The 11,943-nt window shown below is 45.9% G+C and overlaps 1 non-coding gene across 1 annotated transcript; it reads left to right on the top strand.

Moving 5' to 3' along the window:
- The first annotated feature begins 573 nt into the window (after positions 1-573).
- Positions 574-707, top strand: LOC143675351 (small nucleolar RNA SNORA70). The gene has a single exon (XR_013171578.1). It is a non-coding gene; the product is annotated as a small nucleolar RNA SNORA70 (small nucleolar RNA).
- Positions 708-11,943: the final 11,236 nt, after the last annotated feature.

Below are 11,943 nucleotides of genomic sequence, written 5' to 3'. Positions count from 1 at the left end.
CTGGAAGGAAAAATCTGAGATGCTGGTACAGTAGCCCATGACAAACTCTGGGGTCTGTCCTGTAACTACCTGTTGAAGAGTGCTTGAAAGCGATTGCTTTTTTCTTTCTTTGCTTTGTATGTATGTTATACTACACAGTAAAAAAGTTTTTTAAAAGTACAATCAATGCAAGCTAGGGTCTATAGTAGCCTATGCATATAGGGTCTATATGCATCCACTGAACGTAACAAAAACTGAATGTCAGCGTGTGAGGGGAGCATGGAGAAGGGATGTGGATTCTTTGTGGAAGGAAAGGAAATACGTTCATACAGATTATGGTGGCGAAGGCATGTCTATGCACTTAGGTTGGATTGTATGATGTGCAAACCAAACTGTTTAAAAATGAAAAAACAAACAAGCAAACAAAAACTCTTCCCTAGGTGCTGCAGTGTCCCCTCGATGCCAAAGTTTCAAATGGTTGATTCAGACAGTTGCTGCCATTTCAGGAAATTGATTCCTGAAGCTTCCCACTCCACCATCTCCCCCCAATCCTTCCCAAGGTGTTTTTAAGACACTTTAAAAATGTCAGAGTGCGCGCAGCCAGTTAAGCCGTCCGTCACCCTCTCCCCGTGGGGCCCGGTGGGCAGTGGCTGCAGAGAGCAGCCTCCTCGCTAGCATGGGCAGCCTGTAGCTTATACGGGTTGCCCTAAGGGGCCCTGGAGACAGCCCTTTCCTGTCGATGGTCCGTCTGACCTCGTGCGTCCCTAACCTCGGCCCCAGACAGGTGTGTGCGGTGCCTTTGGAAAGCTCCAGGGTACGGTGGCAGCACCCACATCGGCCAAGTCATCATGTCCATCCTCACCAAGTCTCAGAACAAGGAGCACATGATCGAGCCACTGCGCAGGGCCAAGTCCAAGTTCCCCGGCCTCCAGGAAATCCACGTCTCCAGGAAGTGGGGCTTCCCCAAGTTCAACGCTGATGAGTTCGAAGACATGGTGGCCGAGAAGCGCCTCATCCCAGATGGTTGTGGGGTCAAATACATCCCCAATCGCAGGCCCTTGGACACGTGGCGGGCTCTGCTACTCGTGATGGCTTTTCCGGCACTGCCTCCACCGGATCGGTGCCCACCAATGAACTACTTCCTGGCTGTCCCCCCCATAAAAATTTCAGTTGTTAGGGTGGCCAGTGTAAGCCTGGCAAATCTCTAGTCTAACTCAGGGGTCCTCAAAATGGGTATGAAGAACAGCACTGTCACCTGAGAACATGTATGAATGAAAATCCTCTGGCCTCACCCCAGAATATTGGCTTAGAAACCCTGGCGGGGGGGGGGCCCAGCAGTTGGTGCTTTAGTAAACCCTCCAGGTGACTCTGACGCATGCTCACGTTCATGACTACTTGTCTTGATAGAAACTCTCCCCTGCTTTAATACGCTCAGGATGAGTGGGTCACATTTTGTGGGTTTTCTCCTATAGATTTTTTTTTTTTTAAGGAAAAAAAGTGTTCATCAGTTCCCAAACACCTGTGCAGAGACACTGAGAATTGCTCGCTAGTTTTGGAGAGACTGCGACATTTAACAAGAAATTCATTTAGTACCTTTCAGCTTCATTTTCTCATTCTGCTAGAAAGAATGCAAACTTGTTGGCCTCTGAAGAGAAGGAAGTGAGGGGGAAGGAAAATTATAAAGCCACGACAGACCGACAGACCGCGTCCCTTTATCACAATAACCCCTGGGCTGTGGCTGTGAGTCCTGGAGGGTGTTTGCTTGCTGACTCAAGGCTAGAGACGTGTGAAAAGTAAACAGAGTCTATGTACAGGGAGAGAACAAAACTTTCCCAGGTTTCGAGAGTGTCCCACATGGTGCTGGCACAGAAGGGACAGATTTGCAAGAAAGTCACATGCTTTGTTCTTAAGGCAGGTAAGTTATGAGACCATCAGTTGTTTAATCTTGAGTTTTTAGGCATGTGGGCTCAGCATAAGTCATGGGATACAATCACAAAGCAACTTTATTTTTGTCTTCTGCGTCCAGGGACAAAATTCAGGGCTGGTCCTGTGGCTCTCCTGGCCTGTCGTAGGAAGGAAAAGCAGCCTGTCCACGCTAAGTCACAATTTCAGTTCAGAACCAAACGGACCCTATCCCATGTAATAGTAACAGACAAAACAAAAGAAAACTTCCAGCTTCATTCAAAGGCAGAACGTCCTCTGTCCCCAGCTCTGGGCTAGATGTCTGCAGTGCGGAGGGCGGGAAGCCTGATGAGCTTCCCTCTGCCGTCACTGAGCACCCACCTCTCATCCCACATTACCGAGAGGCTGGGAAGGAGTTTGCTTGATTATCACTCTCATGAAATGGGCTGGGAAGGTGTTGTGGGTTGAAGTGTGTTTTCCCCCCAAAAAGATATGAGGAAATCCTCACTCCTAGTATTTGAGAATGTGACTTCAAACTGGAGATAGGGTCATTGCAGATGTGTTTACGATGAGGTGAGACTGGGGTAGGGCAGGTCCCTAATCCCATAGGACTTTAGGTGTCCCCACGAGAAGAGAGCAGGCACAGGGGAAAGACGTGTGAACATGGAGACCCAGATTGGAGCGATGCATCTCCACGCCAAGAAACACCAAGGGTTCCAGCAAACAGCAGAAGCTGGGAGGGGCAAGGGAGGGGGCCCCCTAAGGCTTCAGAGGGCGCAGGGCCCTGCTGACACCTTGCATTCGGACGCCTGGACTCCAGAACCATGAGAGAATAAATTCCTGTTGTCTCAAGCCACCCAGTTTGTGATAAGATTTTATGGCAGTACTAGGAAATGAAGGCAGAAGGCCTTAGACATGTCACTTTCTCTTCCAGGGATTTGGAGACTCACCTTCTCATGACGGGGCCCTCTGCTCCGCGGTTCCCTGGATGTGAGAGGAGACGTTTCTGCTCCAACGGGTTGCTTAGAGTCCACGTGCAGCTACTCGGCCTCCGCAGCTATCCCTGCCCTCTCTGGGCAGTCCTTGTGGACGGGATGGAAGGAAATCTCATACCTAAGGGAAGGCACAATCTGGAGCCCTTTGGAAGTCTCAGGTGTGGCAGGTCCCCATTCACCGTGTTCCCTGGTCTCCAGCGTTCCCACGACAGGCTGCCTGAGGGGTCCCTCTGCAGCCCCTTTCTCTCAGTTTGAGACGAGGCAGGCACCCTCTGCTCCTCCCTCTATGAGCTCACTGACAGTTCTCGCCTGACAATCCTCTCCTAACTGCCAGCTCCTGGCTTGGGGGAGAGTTCTGTGTGCTTGCCCAGCAAACCCTCTGGTTCTCCTCTGGCCTCCGGGACTGTCTCCTTCATCGCATTCGTGCGGTTCTGTCCTGGGAATTTATTCCTTTCCACCGCTGCTGTCCTCCTCTGAGAGCTGGCCCAGGGCATCTGGGTTAGTTTCTTAGGGATGCTGTAACAAATGGCCACAAACCCAGTAACTTAAAACAACGGAAATGCACTGTCTCACAGTTCTGGAGGCCAGAAATCTGAAATCAAGGTGTGGGCAGTCCCCCCAAGGCTTCCGGGGAGGCTCCTTCCTTGCTTCTTCCAGCTTCTGGTGGCCCCAGGTGTTTCTTAGCTCATGGCAGCATACTTCCAATCTCTGCCTCCACCTTCACATTGCCTTCTTCTCTCTGGGTCCGCCCTGCATCTTATAACACCAGTTATTAGATTTAGTCCCCGCCTGAATCCTATATGATAGCATCTGGAGATCCTTACTTCCTGCAGAGACCCTATTTCCAAATGAGGTCATGTTCTGAGGTTTCAGGTGGACATGAATTTTGGGGGGGGGCTACTCAAACCACTGCAGCCCCCACCCCTAACTCCTACTCAAGTGATTCCCTATGGAAGATCCTTCCCTATTTGCTGTCTGGAGTCCCAAAACTCATTTCCAGTGGGCCCCTGGAACTGTATACTTTCATCTGAATCCCTTGCACCCAACTCCACCCAACTCCATGGTCTCCCAAACTTATTCTTCCTCCACTTCTGACACAGGCTCAGGTGGGACTGGGTTAAGTCTACTGGTGACGAAGCTTGAAAGGAGATCTGAAATCAGAAGATAATTCAAACCTGTAGAAGATATCCCACTACTCAGTTTCCTCCATCTGCCTGGAAAGAGCTTTTACATCTTATAAACAGCAGGGAAGATAACCTGGACTTTCTTTTCTAATGTTTGTGGAGTCCAGGGAGTTGAACTTGAGACCTTTCATCCTTCCCCTTGTAATGGGTGATAGCTTTCTAATGCCCCAGACCAACTGTCAAGGACCTAGTACCCATGCAAACAAGTGTTTTAGGTGACATTAGGATTATAAGTATGAAGATGGGTCAAGAGGAAATGTGCATTAATCACACATTAATTACTATAAGTTATGCTGAAAGGACACAAACATTTTATATTCACAGAGCTGCTTTATTACAGGCAAAGGATACACCCCAGCAACAGGAGAGGGCTATAACTGAAAGGGATGAACAGATAAAGAAAATGTGGTATATCCATGGACCGGAATATTATTCAGCCATAAAAGGGATAAAGGTCTGGTATATGCTACCACATGGATGAACCTTGAAAACATTACGCTGAGTGAAATAAGCCAGCCACACGAGGATAAATATTATATGATTCCACTTATGTAAAGCTTCTAGAATAAGCAAATTCATAGAGACAGAAAGATGAGAGGTTACTAGGGGCTGGGAGGAGGAGGGGAAATGGGGAGTTATTGCTTAATGGGTACATAATTCCTGTTTTGGTGGTGAGAAGGGTTTTGATAATGGGTGGTGGGGGTCATAGCATCACATTGTAAATGTGAGAGAAATGTACTGTGAGAGAACATCAACCTTCTCATTTCTTTAAGCCACTGAATTAATTACTGGGTTTCTTTGTTGCCACTCTAGCTTTAGCTTACCCAATGAAGCAACTGGCACCTAGAACTGGGGTGCTTCTGTAAAACGTGTGTGTGTGCCCACACACATGTGAACAGCAAGAAACAAGCAAACAGTTTTCGTTTTATTTCTCTTTCTGATTAGATGCAAATGTTCCAAGAAATGATCATGATGATGAATATGCAAATATGTGATGATATTGTGAATTATTGATTATATATGTAGAAGGGAATGATCAAAATAGGAATGTTTGCATTCTTTAGGTGTTTTTTTGATACTTAAAAAAATAAAATTAAAAAATTAAAAAAAAAACCAAGCAAAGAGATATTGCAGGATGGAGAACTAGAGATCATTCTCATGGCATGACAGAATATTCGACACATCCCAGAGGGGCATTTACAAGAGCCAAAAGGCAGACCATGTGCGCTCCCAGAAGCAACTGGAAAGTGCCAGAATGGTGGTGCGTGTTGGCTATTAGTGACAGGAGCTGCTTTTCCACAGCCACTGTCAATTCCCCCACCCTCGTGGCTGCATATCCCAGCTACTTCAAGGTGCACGCCCCCACTTCCAGCTGCCAGGATCTCTCCCCACCTTAGAGCTGTACCGGGCTGAAGATCAGCTCCGCTGGCCTGAGGGGAAGCGGCACGGGCCCAGAACCAAGACTGCAGAATCTTTTGCCAACTGAATCAAGCTGAGGAGGGGGGAGGTTTAAGAGTTAAGAGCATAGGCTTTGGAGTCAGACTGCCTGGGTTTGAATCCTCCTTTTACCATGAGTTATATTGCCTTGAGCGAGTTATCAAAATCTGTCTCTTCATTTGTAAAATGGAGATGATACTAACAGTAGGTACTTCCAAGGACTGCTGTAAGAACTGGATGAAATAACCCATGCGAAGTGCCCAGCCCAGTGCCATAGTCAGCGCTTAGCAGTAGAAGCAGGCAGGCGTCCCCTGCTAAGTGGTGACAAAGGTTGAAGTCTAAATGTAAGTGAAATGCCAGATTCGATAAGATTGTACACGTGGTAGCTTTCTTTGGAGTGTTTTAGGAGGAGCTGCATATTGATACCAATCTATCGAATCTAGTGTGAAGAATGAAATGTCCTCGTTCCCCAGGAAAGGCCAGGCTATGAAAGCTGCTTTTACTTTACTGCCACCTAGTGCCCACATTGCATACTTGCAGGCAAAGGTAAGCATCCTAAAGTCAATTGAAATGGAGGAAAATTTTAATTACATAAAATGCGTATTAACTGTAGAAAATGTAAAAAAAAGAACAGGTATAAACCTGTCAAATATTTGAATCACCTCAAATCCTACCATTTGACAATAACCATTGTTAAGTTGTTTGTATGGGTGTATAGGTTGACAGATACATAGATACGATCATATAGCACAGGTTAAGTGACAAATTACTCAGTGATGAAAGTAAATGAATGAACATGTTTACTTTTATCATTCAGTAATTTGTCACTTAACCCATTTTCACTTTCTGTCAGCATTCCTTGTCAGAAAATAGAGTTCAATGTCATTCTTTGTTCTAGTCTGCTAGCTGTCGGAATGCAATAAACCAGAAACAGAATGGCTTTTAAAAAGGGGAATTTAATAAGTTAGTTGTTTACAGTTCCAAGGCCAAAAAAATGTCCCAGTTAACGCAAGTCTATAGAAATGTCCAATCTAAGGCACCCAGGTAAAGATACCTTGGTTCAAGAAGGCCGATGATGTTCAGGGTTTCTCTCTCAAGTGAGAAGGCACATGGCGAACAGAGTCAGGGCTTCTCTCTCAGCTGGAAGGGCACATGATCATCTGCTAGCATTCTCTCCTGGCTTCCTGTTTCATGAAGCTCCCCGGGAGGTGTTTTCCTTCTTCATCTCCACAGGTCCCTGGCTGTGGACCCCCTGCTTTGTGGTGCTGCAGCATTCTCTGCTCTCTCCGAATCTCCTTCATTCTCCAAAACGTTTCCTCTTTTATAGGACTCCAATATACCAATCAAGACCCACCCAGATGGGTGGAGACATGTCGTCACCTAATCCAATTTAACAACCACTCTTGATCAAATCACATCTCCAGGGAGATGATCTGATTATAGTTTCAAACACACAGTATTGAATAGGAATTATTCCACCTTTATGAAATGGGATTTTGATTAAAACATGGCTTTTCTAGGGGACATACATCCTTTCAAACCGGCACATCCTTCTTAAAAGACTGCTTAGTATATTCCATTTTATAATGGGATCGTAACATTTAGCTAATATTCAACATCTGTCCACATTTTTAGTATTACTCTGGGATAAATATCCTTGAACATCTATTTTTCCGGACTTGTCATTTTATTTCCATAGGAAAAAAAAAAAATCCAAAAAATGGAATTGCTGATAAGGTACTGGGAGCTGTCCGTAAAGCAGGTTCTACTGTTGCCTTCCCAGCAGCTCTTCCTCCCCCATTCTTCCCCCTTCCTCTGTCCCAGGCCCTGGCACAGGGATGGACACGCGGCCGAGGCTGGCTCTGCCTGTTGGCTACCATTAAAGCATCAAATGAGCCCAGGTGGTAGCATGAAGCTATGATCTTGACACTCTCAACAGCCAGTCACCCACTGCCACCAGAAGTCCCAAGGAAGACAGTTTCATTATATAGCAAGCTTATCTTTTGCTGTCTGGGACTACTGTGGTCATCGGGAGATGGGAAAATCCTGAATTCCCGGTGGCTGCCTCCTGTGACTGGTTGACATGAGCCACTCCAAGCAAATAAAGCTCATCGCAATTAGGGCATTAGCTACTCACCTCCAGGTCATCCTGTGTGTCTTCTAACCACAGTGGTCTTTGGTCTCCATCATTGATCAAATATTCGGGAATTTTGTGAACCATTTGTTAAATGGATGGTGTCCTGAAATCAGCTATTGTAGGAGTGTTTACACCATGGAAAGCAGCAAGCCCCTGTAACAGCCAATGGAAAGAATGGCCCTGGCTTCCTCTACCTGAAATAATCCAGTGGCATGTTTGGTCTTTATCCATTTGAGCTTTTCCTCTGGGTTCACCCATTACAGGTTAGACGGGGCCTCTGGCATTTCCTTATAGCTTGGTTATTTATTCTTCAGTTAATCCAAAAGTTTTAACAGCTGGTTCTGCTGTCAGACAAAGGCAAGGAGGCTTCCTGGAGGGAGAACAGTTAAGTCTTAAAGAACTAACACACCTGTAGCTTTGTAAGCCTCCCCCTGCAATCACTGCCCTACTTTCTGTCGTCCCCTGGGGCCAGTGAGATGGTCCAGTTCGGTCCCTCAAGTCCTTTTACTAATTTCGTTTAGATGCTGCCTCCAAGAACTTTCTCAAAGCAGGTCAGTACGAGATGCGGTCAGTTTTTTCCCCTAGACTGGAGGTTCTCAGTCCTTGATGCATGCTAGAAATACCTGGGAGCTTCAAAATATACCCAGGTTCAGCCTCATGTCTGAGCCCCTGTAGACCAAAGTAAACTAGAGTATCTTGGGGTGAGGCCCAAGTGCCAGTATTTTTAAAAACCACCATGAGGTGATCCTACCTTGCAGTGCAATCAGGGTTAGGAGCCACTGCCCCAGACCGCAATGGTCAATGCTTGCTGCATGCTGGTCTCCCTGGATGCTTTTAATGCACCCTAAGGCCTGGGTCCCAAAGCGAATCAACTTAATCCAGATTTTAAAGCTTTCCAGGTGATTCTAATGTGGAGTCAGACTTAAAAAGTACTGCTCTACAGTGTGGACAACCAAAGCTATAGGCTGAGCACCCAGTTTTGGGGTTTGTTCATATGAAACTTAACCCCACAAAGGATAGGCTAAGCCTACTTAAAATTAGGCCTAATAGTCACCCCCAAGAGAACCTCTTTTGTTGCTCAGATGTGGCCTCTCTCTCCAGCCAACACAACAAGCAAACTCACCACCCTCCCTCTGTCTACGTAGGACATTACTCCCAGGGGTGTGGACCTTCCTGGCAACATGGGACAGAAATCCTAGAATGAGCTGAGTCTCAGCGTCAAGGGATTGAGAAAATCTTCTCCACCAAAAGGGGGAAGAGTGAAATGAGACAAAATGAAGTTTCAATGGCTGAGAGATTCCAGACAGAGTCGAGAAGTTATCCTGGAGGCATTAAATAGATTATCACCTTCTTAGTCAAGACTAACAGAGAGGCTGGAGGGAACCACCTGAAAATGTGGAGTTGTGTTCCAGTAGCCGTTTCTTGATGATGATTGTATAATGATATAGCTTTCACAATGTGACTGTGTGATTGTGAAAACCTTGTGTCTGATGCTCCTTTTATCTACCTTATCAACAGATAAGTAAAACATATAGAATAAAAATAAATAATAGGGGAAACAAATGTTAAAATAAATTTAGATTGAAATGCTATTGATCAATGAAAGGAAGGGGTAAAGGGTATGGTATGTATAAATTTTTTTGTTTTCTTTTTATTTCTTTTTCTGAATAGATGCAAATGTTCCAAGAAATGATCATGATGATGAATATGCAACTATGTAATGATATTGTGAATTACCGATTATATATGTAGAATGGAATGATCAAAAATTAAGAATGTTTGCGTTTGTTTGGTGTTTTTTGGTATTTAAAAAAAATAAAAAATTAATAAAAAATTTTTTAAAAAAAGCACTGCTCTAGACCAAATAACAATTACCTCTTATTTTGCAACTCATCTCAAATTACGCAAACTATGTCATTCAGACAAATTCAGCAGGACAGGTTATGTAATGTGCACAAGACAGTAACATAGTCCATGTTATTGAGTCCTGATTTTTGCTATCAGCCTACACAATAAAAACTTCTTTCAATAATCAAGTTAATCCCTTGAATTTGCCCTGAAAGTAACATCTGAACATACATAGATATCCTCCCTTTCCTATTTCCTTCTTAATCTGCTTGGGGGCAGTCAGAGGGATCTCACTCCAGCTTCTGGGTCAAGTGTAGGTTCTCATTCACCAAGGGGCACAAAATGGTGAATTGATGGACTTGGCAGTTCAAAGCAAAGAAGCAAAAGATCCTGGCAACTATTCAAAACAGCACAGAACCACATGACTCTCTCTGCAGCTTACAAACCACGAATTAATTCCCCAGTTTTGGAATGTTAAGTGGTGTGTCCAGAGTCTATTTCTTTTCTAACACTCAAACTGAGGTCCCTGGGCCAGAGGCAGCAGCGGCATTTCCAGGGAACTTGTTGGAAACGTCTTGGGTGGCACCCCAGGCCTACTGTGTCAGAAAGTCTGGGGATGGGGCTCAGATCTGTGTTTGCACAAGCCCTCCCGGGGACTCGGATACCACTCAAGTTTGAGGATCGCTGCTCTCCAGAGCTGCTCTGCTGTAAAACCACAGCAGAGACGGCGTGTGACATACATGGATGGAAGGGAAAACCCAAAGAAAAAAGAGACTTCTTGCTTTACTTCTCTGTTACCAGTAGACCTATTTTCAGTTGTTTTAGAGTCCACCATGTGAGAATTTAAAACAGGGTTTCCAGAGCTCTCCCATCAAGGTTAACTGTGATACTGAGGTCACTGTATCTTGGCAGAATAAAAGAATCTACACTATGCAAACCTTTTTCTTTCTCAGAGAGAAACCATGTGGATGCTCGGGCAACATCCAGAAATTGTCAGGATGGCCTCTCCAGGTATTTTCCGAAGCCCCTTCTTTCCTTTAGTGTCTTGTACATCGAAAACATTTTGAAATCTCCTTTTCACCTCTCCATTTGTTCTGTGTCCCAGCAACCCACGTCTGAATCTTGGATGGGTTCTGTGCAGAGAGGGACACAGTAGCCACTGTCGTGTGGATCAGAAACCCCACAATTAAAACAGGCAATGCTCCAAAGTTAACCTCATGGCCTCACGTACCCCACAATGTCCCTTTGCCACTGATGAAAATCAGGGGGGCTGAGGTTGAGGGGTGGATACAGGTCCCCTCTCCCTTCACAATGATGCCCCACATCACAGGACAAAAGGCCTGCTGCATACCCGCCCCCTGTTCCTGGGAGAGGGCGTCCTCTGGTAAACTGAGCTGCTCCAGAGCTGGTAGAACCTCAATATCGGGAAAAGTTATCTTCCATCCTGTCCATCCCAGACTCATCATTCCACGCCTTCTACCAGTTCAGGAGCTCAGCCACCCAACCTGCCACATCCCAGTCCTGTACCCTCACTCACCTGGTCTGCCCGACACCCCCAGGTGTGAGTATGATGATGGATCAACAGAGGGCCAGGACCCCAAATGCACAGCTTAACCCAGCTCCACTTTCCTTTCGCCATGGGCAGCTCTCTATTCTTGACTTACTAGCTGGTCAGCTGGGGGGCCCTGCTGATGTCAAGGTCTCCCTTTGTTCCTAAGGCCATGTGGCCTCTTGGGCCCCTTTTCCCAGTTGCTGACTCTCGTTTCTTTACTTTCCTTCTTCTCTTTTTATTTTATTATAGATTTATTGTGGTATAACCTACATACCATAAAAAATACCCATTTCAAGTGCATAATTCAATGATTTTTAGCAGATGTTATAGAGTTGTGCAATCATCGCAATTTAATTTCAGCACATTTGCCTCACCGAATTTGCAGTCACTTCTGGTTCCTTTTTGGTGGCAGGGATGCCTGAGCCATCATCTCTCACCATCTCCTCGGGGGGTGAGCTCAGGAGGCCCAGACAGACATCATTCAAAGTTGCTCCCACCCCACGCCCCACTCTCTCCTTAGAGTTGGCCTCCTCTCCCAGCCTTCAGGGCTGAAGGGTCCTGACTCCTGGGGAGTAAGATCCAGGAGGCATCGTAAGCTGACCTAGACGTCCCCCACATAAACAGGCCACCAGAACCGGTGTGTGCAAACGAAATGCGGGTTCTCTGGAAAGAGGTTCAGGGCGACGCCTGGAGCCGGGGCCTCGGTTCGCACGCAGGTGCTGCCATTTATAAGCTGCTGTTGTCCAACCAGCTCTCGAACCTCCCAGAGCCTGTTTCCTCATGTGCTAAATGGAAAAAGTACTTTCCATGGGGTTGTGAGAAATAACAATCTATCATGTTCATGGCAAGCGTTTTACAAGTGCCTGTCACATTTTAAGTGCTTCATAAATGTCACGCGTTATTACTATA

The sequence above is a fragment of the Tamandua tetradactyla genome, chromosome 2 (genome assembly GCF_023851605.1).
Source record: "Tamandua tetradactyla isolate mTamTet1 chromosome 2, mTamTet1.pri, whole genome shotgun sequence".
NCBI classification, from domain to species: Eukaryota; Metazoa; Chordata; class Mammalia; order Pilosa; family Myrmecophagidae; genus Tamandua; species Tamandua tetradactyla.
The sequence above is the reverse complement of the archived record's forward strand: the minus strand, read 5'-3'. Positions and strand labels throughout refer to the sequence as shown.